This window comes from Cnephaeus nilssonii (genome assembly GCF_951640355.1).
Source record: "Cnephaeus nilssonii genome assembly, chromosome: 4".
Classification (NCBI taxonomy): Eukaryota; Metazoa; Chordata; class Mammalia; order Chiroptera; family Vespertilionidae; genus Cnephaeus; species Cnephaeus nilssonii.
The window spans coordinates 2,543,938-2,553,347 of record NC_137075.1 but is presented as its reverse complement, the minus strand read 5'-3'; the positions used below and the strand labels follow the sequence as shown (position 1 = coordinate 2,553,347).

The 9,410-nt window shown below is 53.5% G+C and overlaps 1 pseudogene across 1 annotated transcript; it reads right to left on the bottom strand.

Moving 5' to 3' along the window:
* Positions 1–229: 229 nt before the first annotated feature.
* Positions 230–1,346, bottom strand: LOC307097577 (eukaryotic initiation factor 4A-I-like; annotated as a pseudogene). The gene has a single exon. The product of its transcript is annotated as a eukaryotic initiation factor 4A-I-like (transcript).
* Between the last annotated feature and the right edge of the window lie 8,064 nt (positions 1,347–9,410).

Sequence of the window (9,410 nt, the reverse complement as noted above, 5' to 3'; positions counted from 1 at the left end):
CTTGACTGGAATCGAACCTGGGACCTTTCAGTCCGCAGACCGATGCTCTATCCACTGAGCCAAACCGGTTAGGGCCACGGTTCCTTCTTTGCCTAAAAAATGACATTTATTCAAAGGAAAACTAAAGACAAGATGTCCATCTTTTGGCTTCCTTCCCTCCCCACTCCTGCTCCTCAGCCTGCCAAGGACTGAGAACACTAGCTGGGATGAGGTAGCAAGCCAGACCCTCTCAGGTGAGGTCAGCAACATTGAGGGGCATTTACTCAATGGAAGTGTTGTAGAAGGTCTCAATGTCTCGAAGAGTCCTCTTGTCTTCTTCTGTCAACATATTAATAGCCACACCCTTACGGCCAAAACGTCCACCTGACTGATTCTGTGGATAGTTTTCCCTGTTGGTGGGAAGGTCATAGCTGATGACTAAAGAAACCTGCTGCACATCACTGCCTCTGGCCAGCAGGTCAGTGGTGATCAATACTCTGCTAGAGCCAGAATGGAACTCCCTCATGATTACATCTTGTTCCTTTTGGTCCATATCTCCATGCATGGCAGAGACAGTGAAGTCTCCGGTGTTCATCTTCTCAGTGAGCCAATCAACCTTTTTTTAGAGTGTTGATGAAGATGACTGCCTGGGTGATGTAAGGTTTCATATAAAACACAATGTATCCAGCTTCCACTCCTGTCATTCCATGTTGATATAGAATTGGCGGATACCCTCCAGAGTCAACTCTTCCTTCTTGACAAGAATCTGAATGGGGCCCTCATGAACTTCTCAGTTACCTCAAGCACATCGGAAGGCATTGTAGCTGACAGCAATACCACCTGCGTGTTGCTGTTGAGCTTTTGGAATATGTCATAGATCTGGTCCTTGAACCCATGGCTTAAAATTTCGTCAACTTTATCCAGTACCAACATCTTGATGTATTTGGGAGACAGGTATCTGCAATTAAGCATGTCAAACACAAGTCCTCGGGTGCCCACCATTATATGGGGAGCTTCCATCTGCAGCTTCTGCACCTCAGCATGCATGTTGGTATCCCCAATGAAGGCATGGCAGGAAGCACCCACGTAATCTCCTAAAGCCATGACTACCTTTTGTATCTGCTGTGCCAATTCTCTAGTGGATTCCAGGACCAAGGCCTGGGTAGCCTTTAGATCCAATTCAATCTGTTGCATAATCTATATGGCAAAAGTGGCTGTTTTTCCTGTCCCAGATTGGGCTTGAGCGATCACATCATAACCCTTGATACAGGGAAGAATGGTTCACTGCTAGATGGCAGAGGGCTTCTCAAAACCATAGGCATAGATGCCACAGAGGAAGGACTCTGAGAGGTTCATGTCATCAAAGCTGTCAATGATCTCATTCCAGTTATTCTTGACTAGGGGCCTGGTGCATGGGTGGGGTCTGGCCGGCCCGCCCCAATGGGGGCCAATCAGGGCTGGGCTGGCAGGGAGGAGGGGATGCAGGAGGTTGGCCAGCCTTGCCCGAAGTGGGGGGGGGGGGGGGCGCCGGGGCGACCGGGGACAGGGCCAGCCAGGGGCAGGGTCCACAGGATGTTGGCTGGCCAGCTCCACCCCTGATTGTGGGTGTCATAGTGACCGGTGTTCTGGTCATTCTGGTCATTTTAGCATTCTGGTCGCTGGCTTTTTATATATATAGATGATGCCTTCAGGCTCCATTCTATCAGGGCCATTGTCTCTGGATCTTTTCTTGCCACTCAGCACCAGGGCTTTGGGAACCGTCTCTGGCTGAGGCCTAATGAACCTCACACTCTAGGCCCCAAAATCCAGGCTGTGTTCACTTCTGCCATGGGTCTGCACCGTCCCTCCTCCAGGACTGGTCTTTCTGGCTTGGTTTCCCTGCAACCCTCTGAGTTCACCTTTTGTTTCTAGCCTCAGAGAATCTTAATCACTCTTCAGCACACCCTCAGATGCTCAAATTCTAGCATGGAGCTCCTGGATCCTCCCAGAGGCCCCTAACAGGAAGGAAGGGCAGGGATGCCACTTCCTGTTTCTAAATAAGGCAACTTGGATACAGAGAGGGGAAGTAGCCCATCCAAGTTCCAGCCACACTTTTCTAGGAAGCCTTTCTGATACCACTGATCCTCTCAGAGATCTTCATCCTCCTCCTACTGGCATGAAGGGCCCAGGGTTCCCCTTTTACAAGACCATGGTCTCTCTTTACAACTATGCAGGTCCAGATGTTTGAGTCAGTGATGGAATGAATGAATAAATCACTGCATGCATTACTGGATGGCTGGCTTACTTCATGGATAGGGTCTGTGTCAACTCACAGATTCTCCAAAATGGCTTGTCCATCCTTCACCCAGGGGTCTGGCCTCAGTTCTCCCATCCTCTTCACTATAGAGATCAGGCTCATCCCAGCTGGGGTGGATGGGGTTGTTAAACCCTGTGTGACCTTGGGCAAGTCATTGGCCTCTCTGTGCTGTTCCCTTGTGGGAAATTATGATAGCAATAGTGTTCATCTCAAAGGTCTACTATAAGTATTGTATCTGGAGCTGCATGTAAAGCAGCTTATGAGTGTGTGGGATCCAATGGAGCATCTGGCACAATGCCTGGCACTTAATAGATGGTCAATTCAGCAGAATCCCAGTTCCCACCCTCTACCTACCACATTCTCTATGTTCTAATTTGCAAGAAATGAGGGATTGTCTGGCCAATCCCTTATCCCCAATGAATCCTCAGCTGCCCCACCACACCACCATCACCAGTTCATTCCAGCATTTTCCCACTCTGCCTTCCCCACCCTTTTGCTCCTGGAGTTGTTTGTTTAATGTGCACAATACAATTAAGACAAAATGGCTTTCCCATAAAACCTCCAACAACTTCCCTCAACAACCCCAACCCAGCATCACCAGCCCTATTTCTTTCCTCTGGGGACCCTCTACCCACTGGCTCCTATTCCCCAGTTGGCTAAGGGTTGGCACTTTCAGCCTATGTTTGCTCAGGGGTCAAGCAGAGTTCCCTGGCATTGGACAAGACCCTGAGGCAGAAAGTGAACCACCTCAGGGATATGCTGGGGTGGTGGGAGGGGAGGCACTGCCAGCACAGCTGGAAGCAGAAGTGAACAGAGATGTGGTGCTGGAATGGAGAGATCCACTATGCTAGCTGTCACCTTCCTGCTTTGATTTAAGTGCCTTTCTTTTGTTGAAGACTCTACAAGAGTGATGATCACAGTTTTTCTCAATTGGAGCCATCCTGCACACTCACTCATTCATTCTGCAAACATTCCTGGAGGCATAATGAGTGCCAGGCCCCATGCTTGGTGCTCAAATTATGGAGATGACTCATGCAATGGTCCTTTCCTCAAGAACTTCCCAGGATAGGGGAGGAGGCAGAGCCACATCTAAGTGGTGCCACAGAAGTTTGGGAAAGTGGGAGCACAGAGGTAGTTAGCTTGGAGGAGTCAGGGAGGACTTACTGGGGAGGTGGTGTTTGAATTGGGCCTTAAAGAATGAGTAGAAGTTCACCAAGATAAGAAATAGGCAAGGGTTGTCTAAATCTATGGCCTGCCCACAGAATACCCCATAAGCAGCCAGCAGACCACCTGCTTAAAATCCATGTCAATCCCTTTAAAAAGAGCTCCTGCCCAGCTCTTTCTGCTTCTCCACAAACCCCAGGAGGGCCTGAGCTGAAAACTCTGAGATTCAGCACTGGAGGAGGTGCCTACTGAACCTGAGCCACCTTTCCTGGGTCCCTTTCAGACAGTTGGGTCCTGCCTATGCCTGCACCTCCCAGAGCCTAGATCTGTCTGTGCGAACCCCACCTCCCTCACATACCAGGCCTCCCTGATGCCATCATGTCACTCACAAGATCTTCAATACCAGCCAAAAGTCCTTAAGCTGGAGTCCTGGGGTACACACACCTGGATTTGGATCAGGGTACCACAGCTGTGAGGTTTGGAACAAAGTGCCACTCTCTGTGAGTCTCATTTCCATGGGCTACTGGGTGAGAATTGCAAGAGACAACTCCGATGAATGAAGCACCTCACAAAGAAGGGCAGAAGAGAGGTGAGGTAGAAGCAATTGTTATTGTCAAATATTTGCATGGGAGATTGGAAGGGGCAATTGTCCAGCTCATGGACTCTGCACTGTGGAACCCACCCAGCCCACCAGAAGACTTGTCAAAACTACAGGGCTAGAACCCTGTGCTGAGTATGTGGTGGTGAGTACTAGGAGGCTTGGCTGGAAAGGAGGCGGGGTCTTGTCCCCAGAGCCTGGCAGGAGGTAGATTTCCTATAGTCAGCAATTTCCCCTTCATGCTACTCCCAACCTCTCTCTGTATTAGCATGAGAATGGGACACCAGCTGACATTGGAGGGTCCAAAGGTATTTGTATTCCAAAGAGCTCCCTCTGTCCCCTAAAAGGCATTGCCCTTGGAGCTGGTTAGCTGGGTTGGGATCCAGAGGCCTCTTGGGGTAAGTAGGCAGGCAAGCTAGAGTAGAGGGTCCCTCTCCCCTCTCTCCCCAACCCCTCCTAGCACACTATCTGGTTGGCTTGAAGGAGCCACAAGTCCAGTCCAAGCTATTCTTACCTCCCCACTCCACAGCCTCCAAGTGAGCCTAAGCTGTGTGGGAAAGCACTCCTTAGTTTGAAAAAAAAAAAAAAAAAAAAAAGCATATTCCATATAAGTGCTTTGATTTTTTTTGCTTCAACCTTTTATTTCTTTGGCATTTTCAATCCTGTACTATTAAAAGGAGGAGTTTGGACCCATGCCACCAATTATGCTAAGCAGTTTACATACATTATGTTTATTGATCTTCATAACACACCTATGAGATGCTATTACAATCCCCATTTTACAGATGAAGCAACTAAGGCTTAGAAATATCCAAGATCATACAACTAGTCAATGGCAGGGGGACCGCAGTCCCAAGCAGCCCCCAAGCAGCCCCCCATTACTTCAACTACCTCTCTAGGAAGGAGTAGCACTGGCATGGAAGGGAGGGCAGGGGATGTTCAGGCACCAGGGTTCCCCGTCAGAAGTTCCCCATCAAACTCCTCCCCACCAATCCTACTCTGGAGGTCCCATTCCATCAGCCCCCTCCAGCTTTGTGTGCAACCCTGGGCTCAGAGCCTGAAGCCAGGGTCTCTAATGGGCTGAGCTCTAGGACATTTCCAAGGAAAGGTCAGAAAAGTGTCTCCAGGTTGAGGCACAGCAGCCAGCACCACCCACAAGGAAGAATCCAGGATGATGGGTCTGCCCTGCAATGCTGCCCAACTTTTCTCCCTCTCCCTCTCCCCTGTTTCTTGCTCAGACACTATTTTTTTTCTTTTATTATTATTACTAGTAGCCCGTTTGCACGAAGATTCGTGCAATAGACCTTCATTCACCTGGCTGCCTGCACCAGTTTTCTGCCGGCACCAGGGACCCAGGCCTTGGCTGTGGCCACCGCCTTCTGCCTTTTTCAGGGTCGGGGCTTGGCCCCGGGCGGTGGCCTTGGGCTCGTCGGCACCCAACATCCTTGCTAAGGATCGCACGAGCCGACCCCCAGTGGTTTCCTGCGATCCGTGCAGGCTGCCCACTGGTGCCCAAGGCCGGGAAAGCCTCCGCCCCAGGCTTTCCTGGCCTTGGGCTCGCCGCACCCAGCGTCCCTGCTACGGATCACAGGAGCCGACCCCCAGTGGTTTCCTGCGAGATCGGTGCAGGCTCCCCGCTGGTGCCCAAGGCCCGGAAAGCCTCGGCCGCTGGGACCCCCGGGAGCGGCGGGATGGGCCCGGCCACGCCCCCCCAAGTGGGCAATCGACCCCCGGACCCCGGGGAGGGGCGGGAGGGGCCGGGCCACGCCCTCCCAGGTGGACGATCAACCCCAGGACCCCCGGGAGGGGCGGGAGGGGCGGGAGTGGCCCGGACACGCCCCCCCCAGGTGGCCGATCTCCCCAGGCACCCCCAGGAGTGGCGGCATGGTCCGGCCACGCCCCCCGGGGTGCCGATGGCCCCAGGCACCCCCGGGAGCGGCGGCATGGGCCTGGCCACGCCCCCCCGGGGTGCCGATGGCCCCAGGCACCCCCGGGAGCGGCGGCATGGGCCCGGCCACGCCCCCCCCCCCCCCGGGGTGCCGATTGTCCCAGGCAACCCAGGGAGCGGCAGCATGGGCCCGGCCACGCCCCCCCGGGGTGCCGATCGCCCCAGGCACCCCCCCCGGAGCAGCGGCATGGGCCCGGCCACTGGGCACCGCCATCTTGATCTTCTCAACGGCGGATATGCCACCCGGAGTCCCGCCCCCAGCCTCCTGCCGGCCCAATCGTGGGCATAGCGGAGGTGCTGTCAATTTGCATGTTTCTCTATTATAAGGTAAGATTTTTAAAATATTTATTATTGATGTTCCCTCCCTATATACCCCCCATTGCCCTTCTCCACCCAGATTCCACCCTGCCCCAGGCCTTCACCACCCTTTTGTCTGTGTCTATTGATAATGTCTATCCTATATAATAAAAGGCTAATATGAAAATAGACCAAATGGCAGAACAACCAGAACAACCAAACAACCGGTCGCTATGATATGCGCTGCCCACCAGAGGGTGTGTGAGGAACATGGTGGGCGTCGGCCATGGCGGGATGGTGAAGCAGGTGAGTGGGGTGCCAGACCAAGGCAGGGCACCAGTTGCTGTCATTGGGGCGAGCTTCTGGTGGTTACTGAGAATTCCTTCCTCCCACGTGCCGCGGTCCTGCCCAGCACTTGCACCTGCTGCTGGCACTGGCCCCACTTGCACCCACTGCCAGTGCTGGAGCTGCCACTCGCACCTGCTGCGGCGCCTGGCACTGGTCCCGATTGCTCTGTGCCCAACAGCAGGTGCAAGTGGTGGCTGCCGGCCCCAATTGCCCCTCATGGCTTCTCCACCTCCCCCTGCTCCGGAGGGCTGATTGGAGCCAGCAGCCACCTCTCGCACCCACTGCCAGAGATGGTCCCACTCGCACCTGCTGCTGGAGCCAGCCCCAATCGTGTCTCGCCATCAGTGGATGTCAGCAGAGCTGGTGCTGTCAGCACGTGGGAGTGGCAGCAGCAGGACCAGGGCTGCTGGCAGAGAGGGGACTGGGGGCCATGGCAGGAGGGGCCAGGCGGGGCCAGGCAGGGCCACGGAGGATGGGCCGAGACTCATGCCTGTGCCCACTGCAGCCTCGCAGCCCTCAGTTTCTTTCAAGGTGCACAAATTCATGCACTAGGCCCCTAGTCTATATCTTATCTAATAAAAGAGTAATATGCAAATTAACCATCACTCGGCTACACCCCACAAGCCATGCCCACAAACCACGCCCACCAGCCCATCAGGAGCGAATATGCAAATAAACCCAACCAATATGGCTGCGGCCACAGAGAGCAGGAGGGAGGCTTGGGTTTCCCCGGCAATAGAGGAAGCCAAGCTTTCTGCCTGCCCTTGCCGACCTAGGCCTCCACTCAAGGCTACAAAGTTTCAATGATAGAAGATACATAAATCCAAACAGAAATGGCGGCAGCCAAGGAGCTGGAAAGAGCAGGAGGCTAGGGTTGCCCCCTGTGATGGAGGAAGCCAAGCTTTCCGCACACCCTGGCCAGCCCAGGCCTCTGCTTAAGGATACAAAGTTTCAATTATAGAAGATACATAAATCCCAACAGAAATGGCTGCCACCAAGGAGCAAGCAGGAGGCTTGGCTCCACTCCAGGCTGCCCCACACCCCAAGGGAACCCCCACCCTGATCCGGGATACCCTTCAGGGAAAACCAGCTGGCCCCCACCCATGCACCAGGCCTCTATCCTATCTAATAAAAGAGTAATATGCAGATTGACCATCACTCCAACACACAAGATGGCTGCCCCCATGTGGTTAAAGATCCTGCCCCCATGTGGACACAAGATGGCCAGCAGGGGAGGACAGTTGGGAGAAACCAGGCCTGCAGGGGAGGGCAGTTAGGGGTGACCAAGCTGGCAGAGGAGGGAAGTTGGGGGCAACCAGGCCTGCAGGGAAGGGCAGTTGGGATGGACCCAGGCCTCAGGGGAGAGCAGTTGGGGGGGGACCAGGCCTGCAGGGGAGGGCAGTTAGGGGCAAACAGGCTGTCAAGGGAGCAGTTAGGCATCAATCAGGCTAGCAGGGGAGTGGTTAGGGGATTATCAGGCTGGCAGGCAGAAGTGGTTAGGGGCAATCAGGAAGGCAGGCAGGCGAGCAGTTGGGAGCCAGCAGTCCTGGATTGTGAGAGGGATGTCTGACTGCCCATTTAGGCCCGATCCTACTGGGCCTAAATGGGCAGTCGGACATCCCTTGAGGGATCCCAGATTGGAGAGGGTTCAGGCTGGGCTGAGGGACACCCCCCCCATGCACGAATTTCGTGCACCGTGCCTCTAGTATATATATATATATATATTATGCTAAGTGTCTGTCCGACCGGTTGCTGTGATTTGCACTGACCACCAGGGTGCAGATGCTCAATGCAGGAACTGCCATGATGCACACTGGCCATTTACAGAGAAACAGCACCGCGGACCTGGTGCCCACAAAGCAACACTCGGCTTCCCCCAAGTGGGACACAGGCCCCACCACCACCCTGGTGCAACAGCACTCCAAATCACAGCCAATGTTGCCAAGACCCCATGGTGCAAAATGCGGCTCACAGCCCAGCCCAACCTGGAAATGGTGGCTGTGGGCACCAGGTAATGATGTCACATAGCAATACCCGCTTCCTCTTCCTAGTGACTAGCCTCCTTGCAGTTTCTTCAGCACAGGAACATGACTTGCTTTATAGCCAGGTGGAAACATTTCACACTGTAACCAAATGTCTGTGAAGCATTTTCCTGTGCCTCATCTCATTTGATCCTCACAGAAGTCCTGGAGTAGGTAGATGGGAGACTCGGTGGAATCCTATTTTCTTTTCATTAGCCTGAAAATGGAGATTTAGAAAGTTGAGAAACTTGACCCAACTGAAAAGAAGTAAGAAATGTGGACCTTGAAAATGACTTCAGGTTTTCTCACTGTGTAGAATATAGTCAAACACTACTGCAGTTAAATATTTTACCCTTTGTTCTCCCTGCGTGATCTACAATAATAATCTGCTTCGTGTTGACATTTACTGCTGTGTTGCTGACAAATACTTGAAAGGAAAGTTGCGGTGCTTCACTGGACTGGAAAAAGTTTAGCTAAATCAGAAAGCAGGTCTAATGAAGCAAGTTTATTCCATCCTATCTAATAAAAGGGTAATATGCAAATTGACCATCACTCCATCACAAAGATGGAAGCACCCAGTCCTCTCAGCCCCACCAGAGTGCACCAATCCCAGGGGGTCGGCCGCTGAGAGGGGGCATCGTGAGCAGCCTGGCGGAATGCGGATGGGCCTCTGGGCCACGGAGAGCCTCTGGGCAGTGGGCACGGAGTGGCCAGGCCCCGCAGAGAGCTACTGGCAGACGGATTCATGCGCAGGGCTAC